This window comes from Canis lupus, chromosome 36 (assembly GCF_048164855.1).
Source record: "Canis lupus baileyi chromosome 36, mCanLup2.hap1, whole genome shotgun sequence".
Lineage (NCBI taxonomy): Eukaryota > Metazoa > Chordata > Mammalia > Carnivora > Canidae > Canis > Canis lupus.
In genome coordinates this window covers 22,382,585-22,410,438 of record NC_132873.1, presented here as the reverse complement: position 1 = coordinate 22,410,438, position 27,854 = coordinate 22,382,585, and the positions used below count along the sequence as shown (strand labels likewise).

The window sequence follows — 27,854 nt, the reverse complement described above, 5'->3', positions numbered from 1 at the left end:
CCTGCTTTGTTTGAACAAAACTGAGAATTCTATGCTCTTACTAGGTGTAGCTAGAAAGACTAGGTAATTTAGATGTCTCTGACTGTTCCTGCCAAGGCCAGTAATTAAAGGTGGAAAAAATATAATGTAGTGAGACAACACTCAGGATTTGTAAACTCTGATTTTTAGAAGTATTTAACCCATAAGCAGTGTGTTGGAATAAATATTATAATGCTAAGCTGATTACCCTGGTAGACCAATTAAATGTACAAAATAATAGTAAGTGCCCTGAGAACTTTGAATGAAATGGTACGTGAAACTGCATTTGGGACGTCTGGGTGACTCAGTGGCTGAGTGTCTGCCTTCAGCTCAGGGCACGACCCTGGAGTCCCCTGAACAAGTCCCACATCAGGCTCCCTGCATGGGGCCTGCTTCTCCCTCTGCCTATGTCTCTGCCTCTCTCTCTATATCTCTCATGAATAAATAAATAAAATCTTGAAAAAAAAATGCATTTTTCAGAATTTTATAAGTAATAATTTTTCAGTAGTACCACTTTATAAAATGTATAACCTCCTGAGCTTTTCCATATCAAACGTTCTAATTAATTAGCCACTTAATTTCTTGTAAAATATTATCTAAACCTTCCAAAAATGTAATTGCTCTCACATTCATGCCATAATTCAAGAGTCGATAAGAGCTAGTAATGATTTCTACATCCAAACAAAAAATATAACGCAAATAAATTCTTAATGTGCTCATTTGGAATAGTTTCTCATGACCACTGCTTAGTTTTATGTTCATGACTTTCTATACCCTTCAGGGTTGAGTCCTGTTATGAGTGCTAGGCTTACCATTGGTATTTCTGGATACCATGGAAATAATTTGTGCTTTACTAAATGTGTTCATCCTCACCTAATAAAAATAGTTTATTTACTACCAGGACTAAGATCCACCACTTTTTAATATCCTAGTAAGTGATAGCTTAAATCTCTTTAGTCTTACTTTTCCAAATATTAAATACAGATGACCAGATAAGAATCCAGCTACTGAAAATCTCATTAGACAGTGAGAGGAACTTGGCCCAAGTAAAGGTAATGGAAAGCTTTTTTGATAGAGTATATTTGGCTGAAATGATGAAGAGGAGAGAAAGGGGGAAAAGACTTGGCACTGGTATTATGACATCAAAATAATTTTTTGGTATAAATATGATTGAAATCAATGATCTGAGAAATTTTAGAGAAGAAAAAATGACAACACGCTTGAAATAAAATAATTAACATTCCACTTCTTCTTAGACCTAGGCTGAAACAGGATTCTAAAAACTGAGAACCAACAAGCATGAGAACAATCCAGAAAAACCAAATGTCTACAATAAGTTATTCAAGACAGTTCATGAAGCAGTTCATGATCCAGAGTATTTTGAGTTATGATAACTCAATGCACACCAATATCATTTCATTGCTCAGTATGGATTCTACACAGGGATTATAAGAAATAGCAGACATACCCTATCTTTATTTTACCAAAATGTTTGGCCTCTAAATTTAATATTTTAAGTCTGGTATTATATCCTCAAGTATAAGATAAATTGGATTAGTGATGTCTGTGTGTAAAACTGGTTAACATTTCACAAAAAATATAGGTGTCCTGGTATTTGTCAATATTAATCAAAGTCTCTACTTGGGCCAAAAGTCCTAAAATGTTTTATAATGGATGCTGGGGTGCACCATTAAGACACCACACTTCTAGACCAAAGGTCTCATTCCCTCAGCTACCTGGAATGGTACCTCCCTCATAGCTAGGGAGCTCCACATGGATTGCCCTAGGCTGAAGAAATGCGACTTACCTAAGAGAGTGATCCTGGTAATGTTCCAGCTCTGCTCCCTCCCTAGGGACAGCCTGCATCAAATCACTGGTGACAACTATGAAGAGCCACTTCAGCTTCCAACTCCTATATAATTAACTGAGGCCTCTGTTACAACTAAATCTCAGTTCAACTTCTCTGCTCTAGCCTATGTTCCTCTCTCTCTTGCAAGTGTGGTTCTCAAGAATGTTCTCCAATTACCTACCTATGTGCAAAACTAGATCTCACTATTGCCTTAGGAATACAACCTAAAAACATTGACTCCAGGGACAGTCCTAAAAAGTAGATATGAAAATGGGAGCTTGGGGCTGAATCACTTGCTGATCACTGGTGGTGGGTGAAATACAAAAAGCCCTCAGTATGCTAGAGCTCTGCCATTGCTGGAACTTCCACCAACAGACAACTAGAATTAGTTACCAGAGGAAGAAAATATACTTTTGGTGCAATGTTCAGGCATTTGAAAGTTTAGCAGAAGTAATTATAAAGACTACGGAAAAAAAAAAAATAAATAAATAAATAAAGACTACGGAATCTGATGGCTATTGCTGAGAGCCATGGAAGAATTGGAGAAAAATGGTAAAAGACTGAAGAAGATTTACAATTCAGGTCAAGTGTGAAAACTGAAGTCTTCCTTGGAATCACACAAAGAGACTCCCATCTCCTGCAGCAGGAGAACAGAAAAAAAAAAAAAAAAAACCTGAAGGATCAGACTCATAATGGTAGCAGAACTGCCGAGAAGGTTGATTTCTCAGCCCTGGAAAATCAGCTATGCCAAGAGTAGGGCCCTACTTAGGAAGGGGTGGGATCCTGGCACTTGATAAGGACATCAGAGTTGATGCCCTTGATCTTGAATTACCATATTCCCTGAAGCACCCTGGATTACAGAGTAGCACACTCTTCCATGTTAAAAGCTGGTGTTCCTTCTTGATTAAAGATAATGCAGAGGCCTCTTCAAACAACCCCTCATGATTTGCCCCCTCACACACTCCCGGCCCAGTCCAACAACTTGGGGTAAGTAACAGAAGAACCAGATTAGAAATATGTTGGCCCTGCTAAAAGAGCAAAAATACTGTACTCCAAAGGAGCTGCCAACATGGAAAAACACAGATTATAGGGCTTGATCCTGAAGATGTGGATCAACAGATGTGGAAGATGAAATAGGATAAGAGAGGGCTTATCAACATGAAACAATCTTCTATTATATAGGATTTAACACCCTGGAAAACACTCTGGTAGACAATGCAAAGATCATTTTAGGATGATCTTTGGAGGATTAGATGGCCACAGTAAGGGAAAGGCTTTAAAGACTCAGTGAAGTGGGAATCCTTGAGAGGAAATATTAGTGAAGGCCAGAACACCTGAGTTCACTAAGTTTCATGGAAAAGCCTAAAGGATATTCTGTTTATCAAAATGATAAGGAATGCACTGGTCAGAGCATCCACATCGTCATTGACCAGCTCAGAGATGGTGCTTCTCTAGAGTCCAGCACTAGAAATGGGAGATGGTGTTACAGAACTGGGCTTACTAACAGCAGTGAAAATGAGAGGATCCTGAAATAACAGAGGCCAGGGGTGGCACATAACATCAGAAGCAAAGTAAGCCCAATTATCACAATGAAAGGCAGAGTTGGAGTAGCAGCGACAGGGTCCTGAGGAAAGAAGAGGTGGGAGAGGAAGTTATAGAGTTGGTTAATAGAATAGCAGGGGAAAAAAATACAAGAACAGTAAAGAAGGACTTGATCAATCTGTACATTCAAAAGAAATTGTGGTCTACAAATATCTGGAAACTAAATAAGTTGACTGATTTGAGACCTATCTTTCCTAATGTGAGTTTCTAGTGCTATAAATTTTACTCTAAATACTTCTCTAGTTGTATCCCACTAATTATATGGGGTTTTTTTCCATTTTAATTCAGTTCAACACTTTCTGATTTTCTTTTTACTCTTCTTGAACCCATGAATTATTTAGAAATATTTTATTTAGTTTCCAGGAGGGAGGGAGGGAGGGAGGAAAGGGAGGGAGGGAGGGAGGGAAGGAGGGAGGGAGGGAGGGAAGGAGGGAGGGAGGGAGGGAGGGAGGGAGGAGGAGAGAAAAGATCCTTCCAAAGCTGTAATAGGTTGCAACTTCCTGAAAATGTGGTAGGTGGTAGAAATAGTGGATCCCATGTCATGTACCCAACATTGCATTTCCTTTGTTGTAAAGTGGTTTCTTTGGTCTAAGGGGATATTATGTAGGATCCTGTGTTTGTTGTTAAAATAGCCTGAAACCATTAGATAATGGCACTGGCCAAGGCAGGCAGGAAAGGCAAATTCATATCTGAAATACATGTCAGTTTGTTGAAGACAAATCACTCTCCTTTCTTAGGTCGCAAGAACCCAATATAATCAAATAGCCAAGTATCAGATGGATTCAAATAACCAAGTACCTGGCTGGTCTCCTAGAGAACTGGTTGTATGTCAGACTCAGCACTGGTCTCTGGCTGTCAGATTAGACATCTGGCAATGACAGTATCTAGGTCAGCCCTGATGGGTGGCAGTCCATGTTGTTGAGCCCGTACATAGCCTCTACATCTGCCTCAAAACCCCATTCATATGCTCATTCTACTGGCACTTGGGTGGCCAGTGACAGAAGCCAGCTGAAGCCAGTTAACTGATTTATTTTGTCTGCTTTATTATTTTGAGCACTTTCATACTTCAATTCCTTAAGTCCATCCACAAGTCTCTCACTCTACCCTCTGGTCCCTGATCTTTCTAATATTTCTTCTTGCTGTCATTTGATAAGCCAGCCAGGCCATTTGCCTCTGCTCATAAGTACTCTTGAACTATTTTTCTTTTACACAAAGTGGATGACCAGATGCACCATCTGAAGTTCTGCTAACTGGGGACATTTTTTCCCTTAATTATGTTTTTTAAGACCTCTTCTCAGTGGGGATGTAGTTCTGGAGCACTCCATATTGAGCTTGTGCCAAAATACTTAATGAATCTTTTTTTCATCCTCCATCAACTGCTTAGAATTTCACATTTGGCCTTTGGTTTGAGCCAAAGAGCCTCAGGTGCAACAATGGTGGATGACATGTAACTCTGGTCCACCTGGTCATGCAACTTACTTGAAAACCTTGGCCTTACTTACAGCTGAACCTAGTATTACATTTTATGTGACTATTAATATGGACTTGAGTTTATCATTTTGCTTTTTTTTATTTGTCCCAATCTGTTCTCAGTTCCTTTTTCCTCTGTGCCTGCCTTCTTTCAGATTAATATCTCTTATGGTTTCATTTTGTTGGCTTATTAGCTATAGCAGTTTATTTTGTTATTGTAACAGTTACACCAGGGTTTATCATATATATCTTTGATTTATCACATCTACCTTCAAGTGATATCGTGCCACTTCATATATATCATAAAAGACATACAATAGCACACATCTATTTATCCCTTTCTGGCCCTTATGCTATAGTTGTCATGCAATTTCCTTTTTTCATATGTTATAAACCCACAATCAATGATCTTGTAGGGAGGTATAAATCAAACTTGAAAGTCATGTATTTACCACATAGTTGGCATTCCTGGTGTTCTTCATTCCTTTGTGTAGATCTGGATTTCCATCTGGTATAACTTTCCTTTGGGCTGAACGACTTTGTTCAATATTTCTTATAGTATAGATCTGCTAGTGATAAATTCTTTAAACTTTTGCATGTCTGTAAACATCTTATTTTTGCCCTTTTTTGGAACAGTGTTTTTGCCAAGTATAGAATTCTAAGTTGATAGTTTTCCTTTTCTTTCAATAATTTAAACATGTTGCCTCATCGTCTTCTTGCTTGCATTGTCTCCAATAAGAAATCTGATGTCATCCTTATCTTAGTATATAAGATGTCTTTTTCCTCTGCCTACCTTTTAAGATTTTCTTATCACTGGTTTTGAGCAACTTGATCATGATGTGCCTTGGTATTACCTTCTTCATGTTTCTTTTCCTTGGAATTTCCTGAGTTTCTTGTATCTGTAGGTTTATGGTTCTGATTCAGTTTGGACAGTCTTTGGCCATTTTTTCTTCAAATTTTTTTCTGCCCTCCCCCCCCCCCCCCCCCCCGCCGCCACCTTATTTAGGAACTCTAACTACTCATATATTAGGTCACTTAAAGTTGTTCCATAGCTCACTGATGTTCTCTTCATTCAAAAAAAGAACTTTTTTTCTGTTTCATTTTGGAGAGTTTCTACTCTTCTGCCCTCAAGTTCATTGACCTTTTTTTTTTTTTTTCAATGTAAAAGAAGATTTCTGTAGCTCTCCTTCAGATTATTTTTCTTCTCAAACATTGTAGTTTTCCTCTCTAGGAGTTTATGGATTTTAAAAATATGTTAAATATCTGTGTGGAATACAGTTATAATGACTGTTTTAACATTCTCTTTTCCTCAGTCTAGCATCTGTGTCTGGTCTGGATTTGTTTTGATTGATTGATTTTTCTCATTATGGGTTGTATCTTCTTGCCTCTTTGTATGCCTGGTAATCTTTGGATGTCAGACATTATTAATTTTACCTAACTGGGTACTGGATAATTTTGAATTCATGTAAATTGTCTTGAGCTTTATTCTGGGCTACAGTTAAGTTATTTGGAAACAGCTTGGTCCTTCCTAGTCTTGCTTTTATGACCTATTAGCAGGTCCAGAACTATGCTCAGTCCAGTACTAATTGTTCTCTACTACTAAGACAGTACCTTCTCTTACATACTCTGCTTAATTCCCTGTTAATTATGGGGTTTTCCAGAATGGCTGGGGTGAACAAGCACTATTCTTAACCCCAAGGAACACCAGACATTATTCTCTTTAATACTTTGGGATCATTCTTTCCCTCAGTATATGCATGTACTGCTTAATATTCTGTAAAGTACTCAAAGGGATCATCTGAAGATCTCCACAGTGCCCTCTCTGTGAAGGTCTCTCCTCTCAGCACTTGTGTCCTATGAATTCTAACCACCTTTTCTGTCTGAACTTAGTCCATTGCTTCAACTCAGAGAATTTACAGACCTATCTTCCAGTTCCCCCTCCCTGTACTGGAAACTCTCTCAACACAGTTAAGGGTATCATATTGCTTACCATGTTTCCTGTCTCTCAGGGATCACTTTCCTTCCTTGCTTGGCATCAGTGTCTTGAAAACTGTTGTTTCATGTATTTTGGCTGATATTTCTGTTTGTTTCAGAAGGAAAAGTAAATGTGGTCCTTGTTACTCCATCTTGTCAGAAGCAGAGGCTAGAACAACTTTTCGAAAGCATGCCTGCAGCTCAAGCTTGAAAGCAATACCCTATAAATTTGAAGTACCATCTTTCTGGATACAGCATCATGCTAAATCAATAGTCATCATATTTATACCTCCAATTGATAGACAGAATAAATGGATTTGGGAACCATAGGATAAAAGTACAAGTAGTTTTTCTTGACATAATTTCTCCTGACCCATTTAGGGAATTTGCTATCCCATCCCCACAACTTTGGGTCCTAGAGGTATGGAGATATACACTATTTCTACCAGGGTACATTGCAAAAATCTTTTTAAAAATTAAGTTATGGCTCCCATCCTGTTATTTTGGTTTTCTTGTGTGAAGCAACCAGTATTTCAGTATTTAAGGAAAGTTAACACCATTCTGATAATTGACCGTGATTATCAAGAGGAGGCAAAGCTATTCTGTATACAATGTAGGCAGGGAAGAATTTGCTTGGCAAACAGATAATTCAGTAGAGCCACTCTTAGTATTCCTCTTTCCAACCTCCATAGTAAATTAACAAACAAAACAGTAGTCATAATCTGAGAAGAGCCAGGTAACTCAAGATCCCTCCAAGATGAGGATATGGATCAATAGGATTCAGTGATTAATTGGATATAAGGTGTGGAAAAAAAGAGGACTTAGGATAACTGCAAAACCTCTGGCTTAAATACCTAGAAGAATGGGGTTGTTATCTCCTGGGCTAGGGAGGACATTGAGGGAATAGGTTTCACAGAGGATCAGAAGTTGAGTTTGGAACATGTTATTTTGAGATACCTAGTAGATATCGAAATAAATCTTTCAAGTAGGCAATTGGAATGAGGACTGGTATTCAGAAGAAGTTTGGAAGTTGCTTAAAATATCATTGCAGAAAGATAGACTTTCAGAGTGCTGCTTGGGTGCACAAAGGGTGTGTCTCTCTCAAACTACACGGGGGCATGCCATATTTGGGGAGCCAGAACTCATCTTCACGTGGCATCTGCCCCTTATTTGCTACATCTGCACTCATATTTTCCTGCTCACAACCTCTCCCTTTCCCCTTGCCTCCTGCCACCCTTGACTTTTCAAGGGAACTATTACAAATATTCTTTCCAGAAAGTATTCTTTGCCCATTTTGGGTGTCTAAGAAGGCCTGTGGTGATGGCTTTGAGCCGAGGCATTTTTCTAAGAAATAGAACATGGGCTTCCTTGAGCATGGTGTCACTCAGCAGAGAAAGTTGTTCAGAAACAAAACAGAGAAAAACAAAACCCCCAAATCCTTTCTCTTCCTAGAACATCTTTTCTCCCCCACTTTTTCATCCTTACCTACCACTCCACAGATCTAATGCCATCTCTTGGAAAATCTATTGAAATCTACTGGGAGGTTTCCACAGCAAGCCATGACCATCAGATCTTTGTACACTGGTCCATTGTGGAAAGACTGAGACCTGAGCAGGGATTCACATCCCTGAGCTTCAGTCTTTCAGCATCTGTGAAATAGTGGGTTTGGACTAGATCATCTCCAAGGACATTTCCAACTCCACAATTCTATTAACTATAAAATAATTTAAATGGGTCAAGAAATTTCAATGTTAATTTGAACCAAATGCAAAACTAGGCATAGTTTATATCAAGCCCTAATTATAATTATCTAAGAACTGGATTAGCAACCAGAAGATTCTTGGCACTCCTGGCATCAGCAACAATGACCTTTTAGCTTTGGCAAGTAACCTAAAATGTAGTCTCTAAAGAAATAAGCAAGAAAACATTTATCTACCTCAGGGGAGTCTTTTGAAGATTTTATTTGTTAATTCTTTTTAAGTGCTTTGACTCAGCAAAGTATAATAGATCATCAATACTCAGGGTTATTATTTAGGTTTATGAGACTGGATTTCCATTTGATGTGCAGAATAATTTCTGTGTTCTTATTGTGAAAGGTTGGCAAAGATGCCCAAAACTGCCTGACTCCACACAGAGTTGCCTTTAAAAAAAAAATTAACATTCTATAAATATCAATCATTGAATCAACTTTTAAAAATAAACTAATTTATTCCAGCAGTGAGTGGAAATTATTTTTATTAATATTAAAGTCATTCTTCTCCCATGATAATAACTGTTAATATACTAAGAATAACCTCATGTTTACTTGGTACATGGGAATTTCTGAGCACTTTCAGAAAGAGCCACTGGGAAGAGCTAGAAAGACCCAAGAATAGAGTGAGAAAGAAATTATTTTGAAAAGGTTTGTTTTCTCATATAGAATGAAACTAGAGATCTAAATAATACCAATTGAACTAGAAAACTTGGGGAAAGAAAACAAAAGTTCAAATTAAATGTCTTGGTCATTTATATAAATGATCAAAATCAAGTCACCTAATGTAGAAATAATCTAAGAGAATGTTTTAGTTAAGTATATATTTCACACATTAAAATACTTTTTCAAATTATCACTTAGATAAAATCAGTTTCAAATAGCTTAAATGAAAAATTAAGTAATTACTAACAAAATTATTTTTGCCAAAAAAAATATTTTTGCCAATAATATGTTTAGTGCCTACAAAAAAATGGTAAAACTTTTAGTCTGATAGGGAAAGCCATGTTTTCCAACAGAATAAAGTTTCCATGCAGTTTGTCTCCTACTGTTCCTTGGTGTGACTGCACCTTTGTAGATTTCCTAAATACCTAAACAGGAAGTAAAAGAGAGTGGAATAGAATGAGATAACTACTTTTTTAAAAAATTACCATTAATACCTTCCATGTTCTGCTTCTGGATTAGCAAAAAAAAAAAAAAAATCAATTCCATTACATTTCTTTATAAATAAATTTAAAAACTAAGTTCTAGACAAGAAAAAGAGCTTTATACCAAATGAAAAACCCTCTTTTGATCTTGTGGCTGGCCATTTATCTGCCACCTACTGAATTTCCATTAAATAAATAGGGTGTCATTTTATTAAGAATACATGCATAGATTACATTTATGTGGCAAGGTGGACGTTCGACTGTGAAAATCAAAACAGAAGTAGCAGATGGTTTTGCTTTGACCCAAGAGACCACTCACTGAGCCAGCTCAGAATGAAAACCTTTATCCAGCATGAAGATATGAGTTGGAATTCCTACCCCAATGCTTATTTAAATATCAAAATAGAAAAGAATGAGAAAAGAGGATTGGTGCAAACTGACATCCAATCATCAACATCCCAGTGATTGTCTGTTTATCTCTGCTTGCTCCAGGCCAGGAGTAATAAGATGGTCAGATACATATAACCCATAGAAACAGCAGCACATAGTGTAAGGACACTTCTCATCGGTTATAATGATTCACTTACATACACCCAAAGTCTCATTCAAACTAATAGACCAAAATCTCCTCCTCTTACATTTTCTGAAGAATATTAGTGTATCTCTCTTTTAAGGAAACATGTTACTTAAAAATGTCAGAATATAAGAGATGATGTTTTCATATCACAAACATAGTCTTCACGTAACAAAAGAGATCATTTGAATGCAGTATTTATAACAACAATTTCATCATCTCAAATAGAAATGCCACAACCTGGCAAACTCTTTACCAAAACCCAACCTACCTAGAGGAGAGAAGAGACGGGCTTAACCCTTCTTTCCTAGCCTCCTTGGAACATTATTTTTTACTCGGCAATTCACTGGGGAGCAGATGAGGGTCAGTTCTGCTCTTAATCAGTCCACAGTGATTTCGTATAGGACTATATTTTAATGTAGACTCTTCATCGAAACAAAATTTGACTACTAAGAAGAAAACTCATACACATTTAAGTTTATTGTAAAGGAAGTCAGCACAAATAATAATACAAATGGGGGAGGGCACAGAATACATGAGAAACTGGCCAATGCCCTCTTTCTTCTATGGGAATGCTACTCTAGTTGCATGTGAAGCTTCTGATAAATGCTTATGAAAAAATGAAATGGCAGATGTTGTCAAGTGTTCCACCCATATCCACTCTGATCTCTCTAGAATGCTAATGCACAACAGCTTCCAATATGCTTTTACTGCCCACAGCCAGGACCTGAATCCCCTTTTGGGAGCGCTGCCCTGGCTGTCAGAACTCTTTGCTTACACAGAGAGCCAGAAGTGCCAGGATTCATGTCACCTCAGGTGCAGCTCCTAAACATTGACTGATCATGGCTGGGTAATACTCCACTCCCTTGCCACTAATCAAGACACTCTGTGTGTGACCTCTGCTATTTTTTGCCATCTTTTCAGGGGCTGAGCCAGTTACCCTCCTTAGGATTTCATTTGGTAATGTACCCTCTGGCTTCCTTCCTTTCTAGGTCTCGTATCCCCATTCTCCCACCAGTTTTTCCTAGAAATGTTTCCAATTAAATCACTTCCACATGGCTTTGCCTCATATTCTGCTTCTGAAGAATCCAACCTAAGTCACCTGATACTAAATTTGGTCCGAGGTATTAGACTCTCTGATAGGATTCTGGAGTTGAGTCACTTGCTGACCAGATGCTGACAGGAATCCCATTTTGGAGGTAAATCAATCAGGTTTACCAGTGGCTACCAGTTAGTTACCACTAACCAGTGGCATGCTTAACATGACAATCAATAAGATCTTCATCTGTGAAATGGAATTGGATACTGAGTCTTTTCAAAATCTACTCCCACCTCCCTACTGGCAACTAAACCCATGACTAGGATCTAGTACTTAGCATTGGTAATCTGGAAAAATACATGTCCTTCTTAAGGAGAGAATGAGTTATTCACCCAAGTACTCCAGAGCCTAGGTAATACATATTGGTAGGAACCAAGAGAACATGGCCCAAGGAGGATCTCGAGGGCACTGGACTGAATAAATGACAGTGGGTAGAATGTTGGTCCCTACAAGGGAGAATTTGTGGATATGGGGGTGTTCTTCCATGAATCAGGATTCAACATCCTCAAAAAGTCACCTAGAGCCAACCCTAGTACACTGATAAAATGGTTCCTGGGAGACTGAAAAAAAAAAAAAAGATGATGTCCCACATGAAATTAAATGAAAATGTCAGAATTAGAAAGTATATTTAGCATATTTAGATGGTAGAATTAGACAGTATATTTAGCAGTTTGAAGAACTCTTGCATAAAGTCATTGACCTCTAGAGTAATGAGCATCATGGGAGAAAAGGCCAAGCGAAATACCCCAAAGCTGCTCCCCATCCAATGCAGCAAAGATTGAAAATCAGAAGCAATACCCTATTCAAATGGAATGGCAGAGATTAATACCACCCTCAAAGTCTTAACAAATCCTTACATTCCCTTAATTCACCAGTCTGGTACCTACAAAAATCCAGTCGATCATGGTAGATGACTGGGAACCACATTTAACTAAGCTTAAATGACTGATACATTTACTAAAACAAATTAATACTATTTCTGATACTGGGTATGCAGCTATGTATGGATCTGGCTAATGAATTATTTCTAACACCCATATTTAAGAAATGTGAGCAACAGTTCTCATTCACTTGAAATAGACAACAGCAAGCATAATCACATCCACGGTCTCATCTCAGGATGATCTTGACTTCCTTACCTTTTAATGAGTGGCCCTTGAAGACCTTAGTAAGGGGGGAAACATTCCACTGGATAGAACTCTGAGCAGTAGACATGATCACCCACTTTGTGGGGAGACACAAGTAGCCTAAAGTAAAAACAGACATGAGCTCCTGGGAAATGACAAATAGGTTAGCCAGAAAGTAGAAGGAGCAAGATCAAAAGATGGAGGAAAAGAATTCTGGGAAAAGTCTTGCGAATATATCCATGTACCTGTGGAAGTAGACACCAAGTGTGTGGATCTTTGTTCCACATATAAATGCCCACCAGAGACATCCACTATAGGATGGGCAATACGCAATGAAGTAAACAAAAAGATTCATCTGGAAGATGATAGCCAGCCTCTTCCCTGAACCATTCTAGGGTTTCAACAGTGACTCCAAAAGTGAACTAGCCATTCATAAAAGCCAGGCTCTGCATGGACCCAATAGCATTGACCCCTACCCTTAAGACTGATCTAGCCACAAATGCTGCTGAATGTTCACCCTAACAATAGCAGAGACAAAGGATGGGCCCCTGATATGGCACCATCCCTTGAGGAGACCAATCAGCCTTTTGGTGGCAAATTCTGTACATCTGGACTCTTCTACTACCAAAAAAATAATAATACAACAATTTGCGTGGAATAGGAGAGACACGTATTCTAGAAATGGATTTGCATTTCCTAACAGAAGAATCTTGGCCAGCACCACTATCTGACAGATCTCAGAATGCCCGGTTTACACATCTGAGGTCCTAAATGACCTTGCTTCATGCCAAAGAACCCATTCTATAGCAAAGAAGATGTAAATGTGGACATTTGATTATGGGATCCAAAGGGTCCTATCATATACCATATCATATCCAAGTTGCTTACCTTATAGAACTTTACAATGACTTATTAAAGATGTGATTAAGGCACAGCTTAGATACCCTGTGGGGTTGGGGCTTCATTCTTCAGGTTGAAATATGTACCTTGAACCAAAGCCATTATGCAGTGCTATGCCATGCCCCGCACCCCTACTAAATAGAACATGTGGGTCCAGGAACCAAGAGACAAAGTAGGAGTGGGCTTCTCTCACCATCATATCCAGTGCCCTCTCAGGGAATTTGTGCTTCCATCATTGCAGTGTTAGGTTTAGTGTGTCTAGAAGCCACGGTTAGGGATCAGGAGCAGAATATTTCCATCAGGGGAAACAATAAGGGCTCCACTGAACCTAAAGCTACAAATTTCCAGTCATTTCGGGCCCCTAGGGCTAATCCATAGATAGAACAAGGATTTCTATACTTTCAGGGGTGATGATCCTGATTATAATGAGAAGACAGAGTTGCTGCTACATAACAGGGCAGGAAAAGGGCCATCTGGAACTCAGAGTACCCTCTAGGGCATCTCTCGGTGGTCTTTTGCCCATTTTCAACTACAAACAAGAATAATAGCAAATGCATAGTAATCAGGTCCCAACTCCCCCCCGCCCCCCCCCCCCCCCCACCAGGGATGCGTGTCTGGATCACCCACCAGGCAAGCCAGCAGCTCTGCAGAAATCCCAGGCAAGGCTGAGGGTAATCGAAAATGGGTGGGATAGAAAGTAGATCATTAATATCCATCTACAGCAGGAGAGGCTGTAGCTCATCCCAGTAGTCTTCCTCTTGAAGATCTTTTTTTTTATTTTCTAAAAATTATGACCAACCTTATCCTGAAGAATCTACACAGTTCAGCTAATGTGAAGCATGAAGAAATCTTTGTAGCAGAGGGATAGAACTGGAGCAGAGGCCATCAGTGTTCCAACCATCCTTTTGGATCTCTTCACCAGATTCATGTACGATGACCCCCAGTATACTTTCACCCCAACAGCCAGCATCCATACCTCTTTATGTGACACTGCCTTCAGGCTGCGGAACCCCATTTACTCAACTGATTGAAGGAGCCTGGAAGGCCTAGAGTTTGTATCTCCCCTGGGTGGCAGCCTTTAACCAATGACTGATGAAAATGGAGTATAAGACACATCAGCTCCTCTATCTTCTGATCAAGACACCCCAGCAGCCAGTGTTCCTCATCCAAACCACACAACACAAAATATAATTTGAGCGACTGCTTTCTCAGTTCTCCGAAGAATGATTCATAATGGATACCACTCTAGATGCATAGAGGGAAATTAATTCATTACAGACAACGGAAGCCTTAGGAAATTAGGATTGAATTCTCTCACCAAATTCTAGAGAAATGTTGTCTGAAATGTGACCTACACTGCCTCCAGAACTCCCCTGAGTAATTGAGCCAAAGTTATTCTCTGTGGGACTTTTCAGGATGTTACACCCTCCCTCACCCTCCTCTCCTCCCTGGCCTCACTTCTCCGCTCTCCTATCAGATTTTCCTGGAAATACTTCCGAACAAGTAACTTTTACACAAGCTCTAATCTCAAGGTATGTCTAGGGAAACCCAACTGGAGATACCAACTTTCTATACCCAATTCTTCAATTTGGTTGATGAAACAAACAGACAAAAAAAACAAAAAAACAAAACAAAACAAACAAAAAAAAACATTCCTAATTCCTAGCTGGAGCCCAGGACGTAGCTTCTGTGCTTAGATATTGGAGAGAACAGCAGGGTGTTGTCATATTGGGCAGCAGGTGAGGGTGGTTCTCTCTACCAGTACAGAAATTGAGGTACATTAAGAGGGAGCCTGAGTAAATATTGTCTTGTTCAGGCCCACAACCAAAAATTTGTCAGAAGTAACTTGTAAAAAGTAAAGGTGGCTAGTACAGTATCAGTTTTAATTACAATCCAGTTAATGATTCCAATAAAAAAATTTCCACTAGCAGCTGAAGCACTCCGTTTTCAACCTTTTTGTTCCTTACCCATTAATACACTGGATTGTTAATTTTGCGAGTTAACACTTAATGCAAATAGATTAATAAATAACAGTGAAGGAGTACAAGGAAGGAAACTTTGCCTTCTTTTAACAAGTTCTATTAACTTCTGGTTTTCTCCCAGAAGGCTCAAAAATGCCAAAGGTTTACCTTTAAAGTATGAAAGTATAAACAAGGTGATGATGTTCTGTTTATACAAAAGATTATCTTCGCTTTGTAATGCCCATATTACAATCTTATTGTCAAAACTGTGTTACATCCAAGACCGTGTTCTCACATCCGTCTTGTGCCAGAGCCTGGCATCCAGAGGTCCCTCATAAACTATTGCTCGATAAATAAATGTGTTATCTAGCAAGAACAAAGAGGGGGAAAAAATCTCCCTATTGCAGGTACGAATATCAATCTATGAATTCAGCTGTGCAAAAAATGTAACTGTCTTTATCTGTCTATACATCTTAATCTCTGTTTCAAGTCCCCTTTTCCACTGGCTTTTTGGAAACTAAGTGTTATTTTGGTTTGGGGCGCTCCCCATTTACTGAGGTCATACCAAGTACCAAAAGTCTAAAATAGTTGCCATGCACTACTGATGTGAGAGGGGAGAGACGGGCAGCTCAGTGTCGTCTGTCTACATAGCATTTGCTGACGTATTTCTCATACTATGTGGTTCTTGTGCTCAATCCTTATTTATATCTGCTCCAGAGATGTTCTCATTCCCAGGCCAAACTTCTCTCTTCCACCATGCCAAGTCCTTCTTTGGAAGTGAGAAATGATAGCGCTCTTCCCAGGCTACCTGAGGTCAGGACACACCCTTGATGAAACCGTATTAATTCCCATCTGTCACACACCAGACAAATATTTCCCCTTGAGCCTTTTACCACCAAGGATCTAGAACCAAGGGAGGAAAAAAAAAAAAAAGATGATTCCTCTACTCTTTGATCCTCCAGAATTATTTGGTCTTCCCAAGGCTCAGACTTGCACCAGGGCCACATGTCTCCCCACGCCATCCCCTAACTCTCTTCTCACCTTCTCTCTCCCAACTACCCCCCTGCCATCCCTGGCCTAATATGAAGCCCATGGAATTTTGTGGCAAGTAGATTTGGGGTGACGGAGAGGTGTCAGGGTTAGGGAGAGGAGGTAATCTTAGAAACCTGTCATTCTCAGAGTTTTGTTGTAAGGGCCAAGGTTCTGAAAATCAGATACCAGGAGCACAGAGTGCCCTAAATTAAAGGTGGAGCTGGACTAGGAAATATCAGGAGGAAACATCAATTAATATCGTACAAATATTGGTCCTCATCCTTTAAAGACAGAGAAGTCCTCCACCTCTGAAGTCTCCTCTTTTTTTTCCTTCCAATCAAAATTTTCCTTGCCTCTTTATTCTACAGTTTGTCACTTTTGTAGTGATTACCCATCATGCTGCCTATTAATTTCATTGTTGTTGTTCCTTTCTCCTCTCTAGACTGGGAACGCTTAGAAGGCAGGACTGAATCTTATTTATCTTTCAGTTCCCAGAGCCTAACACAGCTCCTGAGACAAATGGGAAAAAAAAAATGTTGGTTGAATAAGGAACATGACTTGTCTTTTAGTTTAGCAGAAGCAGATTGCTTGTGAGAGCACAGTGGTTAGGTGGCAAAAGCCTGCAGTGGTTGTACTGGTACTAGGCTGAAATGCTGGTGCTTCTTCCTGGCTCTACCCCTTACTGTGTGACTTTGGCCTTCACCTCTTTCTGTCTCAGGTTCCTTATCTTTTAGAGCAGAGACTCTGGAGCCAGACTGCCAAATCTGAATATTGTTTCTCCCACTTGGGAGTTGTGTGATGTTGGTACACGACGTATCCTCTCTGCACCTCTGATTTCCCATCTGTACAATGGGCATGATAAATGTCCTCCCATAAATTCAGGTCACATAACTTTACATTTGTAAAGTATTCAGAATGGGACCTGGGACATAGAAAGTGCCATTTAAAGTTACTGATACGGGGTACCTGGGGGCTCAGTCAGTTGAACATTTGACTCTTGATCTCAGCTCAGGTCTTGATCTCAGCATGGTGAGTTCAAGCCTTGTGTTGGGCTCCACACCAGGCATGGAGTCCACTTTAAAAATAAAATAAAATAGGGGCACCTGGGTGGCTCAGTAGTTGAGCATCTGTGTCTGCCTTTGGCTCAGGTCGTGATCCTGGGGTCCTGGATTGAGTCCCACATCGGGCTCTCCACAGGGAGCCTGCTTCTCCCTCTGCCTCCCTCTCTGTGTTTCTCATGAATAAATAAATAGAATCTTTCAATAAAATAAAGTTACTGATACATAAGTAAAATAAATAGATTTTGTTGATATTATTTCAGCTCCAATCCACATATTTGGAAACTGATTAGTATAGAAATTTGTAAGAGTAGAAGAGGCCAAGGATCACTTGTGTTCTTTGAAGTCTATTGGGGAGAAGGGAAAAATATTTTAATGGATATTCCAGAAGCTAAAGAATATGTGTACTGATAATCTAAGTTAATTCATGGAAATAGTCTATCTTAGTATACTCAGCATGTACAGTTTCACATCAGTTGTCTAAAACAATTATGTTGGTAATATAGGAAATATGAGTCAAGTACTATGTGTTTCACATTCCTCCTAAATAGAGAATTTGTCACCGTCTTACACTGTTTTTGACCTTGGACCACTCAGCATCCATGGTAGACAATTTCCTAACTTAAAGTGCTGGAGACTCTCAGGACATACGCTTGGGCTGAATGCAATAATGTGTATGCACTACTGTGCTAGGGCATTCGAAACTGGAAAAAAAAGGGAGGGGGTCAGCTTGGTTTTACTGGGGAGAGGGGATATAACTCAGTAGCTCCCAAGGAATGAGGACACTGGTATATTTCCAGCAAAATTTAAACAAACAGCAGAAAGATGGCCATTGGTGGCCATTGGCAGTGCAATGGATATTTCCAGGAATCAGGAAATTTTGGTTCCAGTCCCAATTCTGCTATCCACAAACTGTGACCTGGAAAGTCACTTGATGTCTCTGAGCCTCAGATTTTTATTTCACATGATCTTTTTTCACTCTTCTACCTTAAAGAAACTATAATTTAATTCCAAGATGATTAAAAGTAAAGGGATGGTAGTAATGTTACAAATAGGTGTGGAAATAATAATAAATTGGTATCCACCACTTTTTCAGTGCTTACCACATGAGAGACACTATACCAAGTGCTCTGCACCTGTTAACTAATTTAAAAGCTTCTCCAGTATGCAAAGCTTCCTTGAGGCCCAGTTTCTTTAAATGACCTGTCCTAGGTCACACTGCTGTTAAGTAGATGACACAGGAAGCATTCAAACCAACATCTGCTGAGCCCCAAAGGGGATACAGAGCAGTGCTCTCTGGGAAGGATAATGTCAACAAGAGAGAAAGTCTAATTTCAATTATTTTTCTTTTCACGAGGCGAACAAATTCTAACCTGAACCCACCCACCTCCCGCCCAAAGAGTAATAGGTGAATCAGTCATCAGTATCAGTCAATCAATTAGTCTATCAATAGTGGTAATAGAAGGATGTGGACCCTGTGCTAATTAAGTCAAGGCCAAGGTCAGAATGTGTGCGTAGGCCACAGAGGGAGGGCTTGTACTCCTAATGCGCTCAGCTCATTTTCAAATCATGGAAAGAGACATGAGTTACATGGTGCCTTCCCTCCATGGTGCTCGTACTTTAACTTTAGGTACCTATTAAAGGCTAAAGGACGAGCCAGTATAAGTAGGTCCCCATGCAAACCTAGAAGACTCAGATTAAAGGACAGAAATCCAGTTCCCAAAATGACATGTTTTGTGGGGAAAAGAAAAAAAAAAGCTTTTATACTACTAGGAGGGAATAGATCTGTAAACACAAAGAAGTGTGGTCCCTCACTTAGCACACTGAGCTAAATGTATCAAGTATATGAGAACTAGAAAAAGTTACTAAGCAAGATTTTTTGTCTTTTTCATTATCCTTTAAAATAAAAAATGCATGGGTAAACATGTAAATGTGAGGATTTGTTTTTTAGTCACTGGGTTTGTAATTCTTTCCTGCATCTCTTCCCAGAATTAGCATGGATTGGGTAATAGTTTCATTAACAATGTCCTTATTAGATTTTTGGGGTGCCCCACCCAGAATGTGTAACTGGAGTCTGTGTATCTAAACCAATCTACACAAAGAAGTCAGAAAATTATGAATTTTTTAATGTAATTAATCAGTATTTGAAAATGGCAAGGCATTCATTAGGGAACAATTAAGCTATGATGCAAGAAGATAATTAGTAAATTGGGGACAACATGGGTTCATCCATTACTTTAAAACTTAAATAATGCTGTTTATCTGTTTTCCTATAACAGTGGCATTTTTAAAATTAACATTGGGATTTAAATAATCACATATTCTCTTTCTGTGTGTGTCCATATGTAGCTCTCAGTTTTTCTAGGAATAAACGTGATTGTTTTCATCTCTCCAGCCATCAACTTTCCTCCTACATCTTTTCATCACGTTAGGGTGGGGTTTTGTTTTGTTTTGTTTTTCTTAAATAGCCGTGTCTTATATAGAGTAGGTACATGTGAAATTGCAGTTTCTATCATTTATTTGTAGCATTATGGTTGTTTTCGTCATACGTAAGATGATCAGTTAGCCTTTGTTTCAGAAGACGAGACCTCTGCCAGGTTGCTTGTCTCTTCTACTGTCCTTTGACACAATTTGCTTAGCTATAAAGTACATGCTTTAAGTCATAGAAGGCTAAGATTTTGTAAATTCAAAAGCCGAGGCCTTGTCATTAAGATGCAGACAATACAATAGAATAGTGGACAAAAGACTTGAACAGAGACTTCAAAGAGGACATTATCCAAATGGTCAATAAATATAGGAAAAGGTCATCAATGACACAAGTCATCAGGGAAATGCGACACTACACACTCGCCAGCATGACTCTTTGAAAAAAATAGTACCAAGTGTTAGTGAGGACATACAGAAACCCAAACTCCTGCATTCTGTTGGTAGTAGCACAAATTGGTACAACCGCTTTGAAATGGTGGTATCTACTGAGCTGAACATATATCACCCTGTGACTCGAATTCTCGGTATATTCCCCCCAGAACAACAGGTGTATGTTTACCAAAAACCATGTTCAGGAATGTTAACAGCAGCATTATTTGTAACCGCCCCAAACCGAGAACCACTCAAACACCCAGGAACGTAGAATGGATTTTGCAGCACACGGACACCATGGCATTCTTCTATACAGCAACACGATGAACACATTAAACCCAACACAACATGAATAACCCAACCGACATAATATTGAACTACTCACAAAAAAAAAAAATACACTCTATATTTCCAAGCTCATACATTAATTGGCAAAACTAACGTATAGTATTAGAAGTCACTTAACGGTTCCCCTTGGGAAGATGGGGAATGCAGGTGGCTTCTGAGGGGCTGGTGACGTTCTGCTCCTTGTGAGGTGTTGCCTACAGTGGTGTTTTCCCTTGTGAAAATTTATTCGGCTGTAAACTTATGATTAGTGTGCTTCCCTCACCTGTAATTTACCAAAGTTTTATATAGAAAGAAGTCCAGGATTCTGCAAATAAAAAGCTCTAGCTTTTGCAATCCCCAAGCTTCTTTCTCTGCTATTCTGCTGTTTGCATTTTCTGGAAGGCTGTGATGCTGATGCTGCGGGTAAGGGGAGCACATATGGGGAGCCACTGTTCTCTAGTTTAGCTCTGCCGGCTCTCGCCACTTTCTCATTTCTCTGAACCATACATAGTATGTTCCAGTCTCAATAGACCACTGAACCTATGCTCTCCCATGTACCCGGGAACTGGTTTCAATAAACCCTTCCAGTCCCTGCCCCCCAACCCCCCATTAACCTCTCTGTGGTAAAAGACCATATCCAAACCTCCTTGAAACTTCTCCTCTGGTTCTTGGGTCTAATCTTTCCCAGTTTTGCTCCTTCATTTCTGAACTTTTACTCGTTGATTTTTCTTCACCTACCACTAAGTGTTGGTATTGCCCAGTGCTTTGTTCTAGACCACCATTCTCTTCTTCCTGTGACTTCTTCCTCTTCCTGGGGATTAATTACCGCCTGTGCACCAATGACTCTCCAGTCTGAACCTTCAGCTCACACTCTCCTCTGAGTTCTTGCTCCATATGCATAATGTCTTCTGGACTTTTCTTTTGGAATTATCTACCTACAAACTCCTCAGCTCAAACTTCTCATCTTCTTCCACAAAATCTCTTCAGCATACATCCCCTTCCCCACTGCTATCCAGCCAGTCACTCAGATCACATTATTACACATTATCCTACACTCTTCAGTCTGCCTCACCCTCAAACTAGCATGTTTTGCAATTCTATCCCTGCTTCTCCATCCCACTGCCATAATTCGGTCTCTGGTCCCATACCTCCTAGCCCATGCAGTAGCTGTCTCCATCAGCTCACTCCCATGGCCTACCCATCTACAGTTCTTTTATGTGGCAGCTACCCCGCTGTTCTAAAACCTGAATGTGATCGTTTTAATCCTTTGCTTGAAATACAATGAGTCCTCCTTCTCTATAGAGTAAAATCCAAATCTGGCATCTGACTTCAGCCCACAATTGCAATCCCATTTTCAGAAACCTAGAAGCTTCTCAAATATCCAATTTTATATGAAAGAAGAGGAGAGAGATTCTGTTAAAATATAATTGTCAGGGATCCCTGGGTGGCTCAGTGATTTAGTGCCTACCTTTGGCCCAGGGCACGATCCTGGAGTCCCGGGGTCAAGTCCCGCATCAGGCTCCCAGCACATGGATCCTGCTTCTCCCTCTGCCTGTGTCTCTGCCTCTCTCTCTCTCTCTCTCTCTCTCTATCATGAATAAATAAAATCTTAAAATAAAATAAAATAAAATATAAATTTTCAGCAGATCTAGGCTGGGACCCCGAACTGCATCCTTACCGGTTCCCAGGTGACACTGGGCCAACATTGCGCTAATGCAGACCACACTTGGGATAATAAGGCGCTGCATGACCTCTTCACTGCAGCTACAATAATTGATTTATAGCTTCTCAGTATAATGTGTGGTTTCACAATCTCTGTGCTTTAAACCTATAGTCCTCTGTGCTTTCAATGTTCTTCCTCTCCCATCTAGCTACCTAATGTCACATAATCTTTCAAGACACAACTGAAAACTCCTTCAGGAAGCCTGCCTGGTCTTCTTTTCCCCCTGGCTAACTGGATGCCTACATCTTTGCTCTTATATCAATCGGTATCATCTTTAGATTCAAACAAAGAAGTTCACTTCCCAGGCCCTATGGCCTCCATGGATCTTGAACTTCGTAGTGTTTTCCTTGAAATTTTCCCAAATGGCCTTCCAGCACCTGGAATATGCAATACCATCTAGGTGTGATCCCTTGAGACTGGACCTAGACGTACATGGGCCTGATCTTCCTATTTTTCCCTGCAAGGCACTCTCTTACCCACTATCCCAGAGGTGAGTTGGTCACATGTCCTAAGTAATTCTGAGGGCCCTATGGCTGGGCTCTGGTTGCAGAAAGGTGGTCTAATGAGCAAAATGTTCCTGTTGACCAATACAATATTTCTGCTACAGGATAGCATGTGCTTTAGCAGCCAGATGTGATGCTGACATGCTGATTTGGGATGACTCTCACTCCCCATGGGATCCAGGACAGGTTCAGAGCTCTGGAATTCTAAAGTTTTGTGGTTTTGCCCTCCATGTGGGCTTTTCTTTCTTTCTTTCTTTCTTTCTTTCTTTCTTTCTTTCTTTCTTTCTTTCTTTCTTTCTTTCTTTTCTTTTTTTCTTTCTTTCTTTCTCTCATTTATGTCCTAACTATGGTACTGCCTCTGACCTATAGCACCTGAGAGCAGTGGAGGTAACGGCAGGTATTCTTTATTCTAGGTGCTCCCCAAGTCTTGGTACTAAGAAGGTCATTCCACCTTCAAAATTTCTACCATGTGTCAATCCTCCAAGAGTGCTTGGACCTATCTCTTCTGAGGGCTTTCTTTGCTTTGCAATATAAACAAAATAAACAAACAGGTCCTTCTCATCAATGTTCTTTTAGCCTCTGATCAATGTGCTAGTATCATAGTGCTTTGGGTCAATTTAAGGGTGCTGAATGAGGAACATGAGGAACAGATATTCCTTCCATTAACAGGATAACTCTTTTTGCTTAACCATGGGCCCCTCACTCCTCATATTTCACTGGTGGAGATATACACATGCCATAAGTACAATCAACATTGAAAGAGAGGATACTCTAGAAACGCAGTGACTGTGGCCCAAAGAGAAGATATGCTTGGAAGATATGTTGTTCTATGTTCATACTATGAAATCCTGAATGTTAAATTTAACACAATCAGAAAACAAATTATCATTCACGTTTTCCTGCAAACTCTAAATAAGACTCAAATTTGTTGTCATCAGTGAATTATAGTAACAGCTTTTGGGAAGTCAGTACTCATGGGGGGCCTGGTAGTTGCCAGAGCATCGTGATTATTGTTGTAACCAGCATTAAATAACTGGTGTTAGGGAATGGCAGAAGCCAAAAATCTATATTGTTTTAATTCCAACAGTACCTAACAGTCATGGTGTTGTGAGTGATAACTACAGAGCTATCTATCTTTTCCTCGAGGTGGGAATATCAAATTAGTCAGAAACAGCTCATTTGACAATAAAGAGCATGAAGAAATGGTGCCTGGAAGTACAAAGAACCTTCCAGTGCACTGATTAGACACAGAACAAATACCTACGTACTTCTTCTATTCCCACTCTTCTAGGTGTTCATCAGGAAGTTGATATACCTCCTGTGAGCTCATACATATGTGCATATGATTTTGTAATATGTGTTTTAATCAAACTGGTTAGATTGGCTGAGTCCCTGTCCAGACATGTGCCTGGGGTCCCGCACATCCTGGAGTTGTCCTAACCGGTAGTGCCCTGGGCCTGAACGCTCACAATCCACACCACACTGCACTCTAATGGCTCATCTGCCTGCCCCTCTCCCCCAGCAGCCAATTTTGAGTGCTCTGGGCCGAGGTTGCCCTGTAATGCCAATACCTAGCATGGCGCCTAGAGCACGGGAAGTTCTCAAAATAAAGAACTTTGCTGAAAAGTAAGTGTATTAGCACCTTTTTTAACAGAGTGGTGGTGATCCATAGCCACTTAAATTAACATTCTCATCTTAACTGGTTCATTTGTGAAGGATGAGTCTGCAAGCCTTGATGTTGTTTGAACCCTATTTGTATTTGGGCTGCCACGAAGTGTAGCAAAGAAGCATGGAGGAGAAGTAGCTTTTCCTTTTTAATTGATTTTTACAAGCACATTTATTCACCTACTCCTGGGATTCCGTGCAACGAAATGTCAGACATTGTAAAGGTAAAAAAAGAGGCAGTGGCAAAGGAAGAAAGGAGGGATAAAAAGGATATTTCACAATTCGTCAATATGTGAATATTGGCATTCCCTGTTTGACAGAACAAAGTACTGCCAAGGACTCTTGTCAGAAGGAAAATGTGCTGGCTCAAGCAAGATACACAAAAAGACACAAGAAGCCCATTGATTATTTTTGTTATAAAATACACTTTTGATTTCCCTGTACCTTTTCAAAAGAGGTCTTTAACACTTTTTTCCATAATGCTCACTCTGATCTCTCTGAAGCAGCCACTAAAAATGAGAGATGATTCCAATAGAAACTTCACAGTCATGCTTAAAGCAAGAAGAATTAGTCACTTAGCACCAACTCAAGAAGAGAAAATAAATGGGAGTGTGCTGGCCTTTTGTCCTTGGTGACTGTCCACATGTTTAATTTTTCTGAGTTGATGTTCATGGCAAATTTGATTTAGTGATTTTATGTACTCCTACCCGCTAAAGTAATACATATTTTAAATCAACTGTCAGTAACCTTCACAGAGTGAAGAACATAAATGAAAAGGATTTAATGAAATGCTACAGTATGTATATCACTGCCCCCAAAACAACACCGTTTCACAAAGTATTTGCTCTGTTTTGAAGGCAGAATAGGATATACCCTCAAGAATCATTTTATGAATTTGCCCCTTAAGTGCTTCTGACCGAGGTAAGATAAAACAAGAATTGGCAAGAGGGAAATGATCTTCACTGTTGACTTTTAAATAAACATTTTATGATTAAAAAGCCAAGATAGGAATATGCCTGAAAATGGTAACTGCCCTCACTTTGATTAATGCAGAGAAAGCTTCCTGAATTCACTCACTATTGAGTCACCAGATATGGATCACACAACCCCCACCTCTCCTTGCCACCCTCCCACCACCAAATAATTGACTGGTGTTCCAAATGAATTCCATGGAGGCTATGGAATCTTCTCACTGCTTTGGGGTGGAAGGGAGGGACCTCAGTGTTTAACTGAGGATTCAGCAAGCACACTCGACTCTAATCATTCTGTGTGCTCACCCCATCCCTGCCCGTGACCTCCATCCAAGCTGAGAACTAGAACACTGTTTTTTCTTCTTGATGCATCATAAAGATATTTCCTTAATAATGATATTTTCACTTCTAAACACAAAATTTTAAAACTGCTCCAGTTTGGCTGGAAAATTATTTATTCATTCATTCATTCAATAAGTATATATTCAATGTCTACTATGTGCAAAGAGCTGAGGATCCAGAACAGGAAGATAGTTGGGGGCAGGAGTGGGGAACAGTACAGGCCCAGGAGACAGTAGTAAGTGTGTAGTAAGATCCTACAGTAGAAGGGGAACTGTGTTCAAGGGATACCAAGACAGCCATGCATGAAAAGCTGAATAATAACATCAGATATTAAAGAAGCAAATGACACATCAATAGTATTAACAATAAGAACATGGTAATTCCATGTTCAGTTGAACAGTCAGTTGAACTGAATACACAACTGATGCTCTGTATGTGATAAAAGGTGTCAAATTCCATGACAATGAGTTTATTCCTTCTTCTGTAGAAAACAGGAGCTACCTAAGGTTTTTGAACAGGATTATTAAGTGAGGGCATAGACTAGGAAGGTAGCTGCCCCAGAGGACAGAAGGCCCTCAGTGCAATGATTACTTCTATAGGCAACAGGAAGCAATCTGGGTTTTGGAATGGAATTCTGAACATAATCAAATAAAGGTCTTATTTAGAAAAATAGCTCTAGTAGCAGTATGGAAAATATATTGAACAGCCTGGAGCCAAAGACATCAGTTGAGAAGTCCTTGCTAGTAAAAAAGAAATGTTTTAACTGGTCTGTTAACGATAATGCCAAAATTCTGATAAGGGAGCAGACATCTAGGAGACTCAGTCACTATTGGTGGCAACACAAATTCCAACAACTCTTTTGAAGGGCACATTGCAATTTGTACCAAAGCCTTAACACCTTTTAAGCTAATAATAAGCTTCATAGGGATTTATCGTAAAAAAATAATCCAAAAGTTACAAAGGGTAATGATCATGGTTTTTTTGTAATCTCTAAAATTGATAAGATCATATTGAACTCATGGTAAATCATTTTCATGTAATATTATTCAAGCAATAAAAGTGCTTATTATAAAGAATAATGACAGATCCTTTAAAAAATGCTAAAACAGGGTAAGGATTGAGGACCAGTAGATCCAACACTACAGAAATTCTGGTGGCCTTTCTTATGATACAGAAACCTCGGCAAAGTGTAGAAATGTTATAATAAACAAGAAATAATTATTAATTTGGGGACTGAGGCAGTGATAGTATGAGCAGATTCAAGGGAAACTTAAAGGATACACTGATAAGGGGTGTAAGTAAAGAGATGATAGTGATAACGAAGATTCTAATATGATAACCAGGATGATGGTACAAGCAGAGATTTAGGGGAAAAATGATCAGTGTTGTTTTGGACATGTTAGACTTGAAGTCAGTTACAATTTCAAATGGAGAGATCTAGTAGCCTTCTGGAAATAGAGGTCCAGGATCCAGGAAAAATATAGGAGCACTAGGGGTAGACAGTTGATATTTAGAGACATTGAAGTTCATGAAATTATCTAAGGACCTAGGAGACACTCAATAATGAGAGATATTTGTAATTAAAGATAGAAATGTACCCATAAATGTCTACTAAAGAAATACTATTAAGTTCTCTTGTTAATATAAGTTCCTCCCTCTTTTTTTTTAAGGTTTATTTATTTATTTATTTATTTATTTATTTATTTATTTATTTAGCAATCTCTGCACCCAGTATGGGGCTCAAACTCATGATCCTGAGATCAAGAATTGCATTGCTCTTTCCACTGAGCTGGCCAGGTGCCCCAAGTTCGTTCGTTTCTTTCTTTCTTTCTTTCTTTCTTTCTTTCTTTCTTTCTTTCTTTCTTTCCTTTTCTTTCTCTTTCTTTCTTTCTTCTTTAAAAA

At 39.4% G+C, this 27,854-nt stretch overlaps 1 long non-coding RNA gene across 3 annotated transcripts in view; it reads right to left on the bottom strand.

Moving 5' to 3' along the window:
• The window catches only part of LOC140625284 (uncharacterized), a 400,415-nt gene that overhangs the window by 348,871 nt on the left and 23,690 nt on the right, over nucleotides 1-27,854 (bottom strand). The window contains exon 1 of one of the 3 annotated variants that reach the window (XR_012024637.1): nucleotides 6,930-7,020. The exons of the other annotated variants lie outside the window; for them this stretch is intronic. This is a non-coding gene — a long non-coding RNA (uncharacterized lncRNA). Of the gene's footprint in view, nucleotides 1-6,929; nucleotides 7,021-27,854 lie in introns of those variants that run through there. 3 annotated transcript variants of the gene reach the window in all.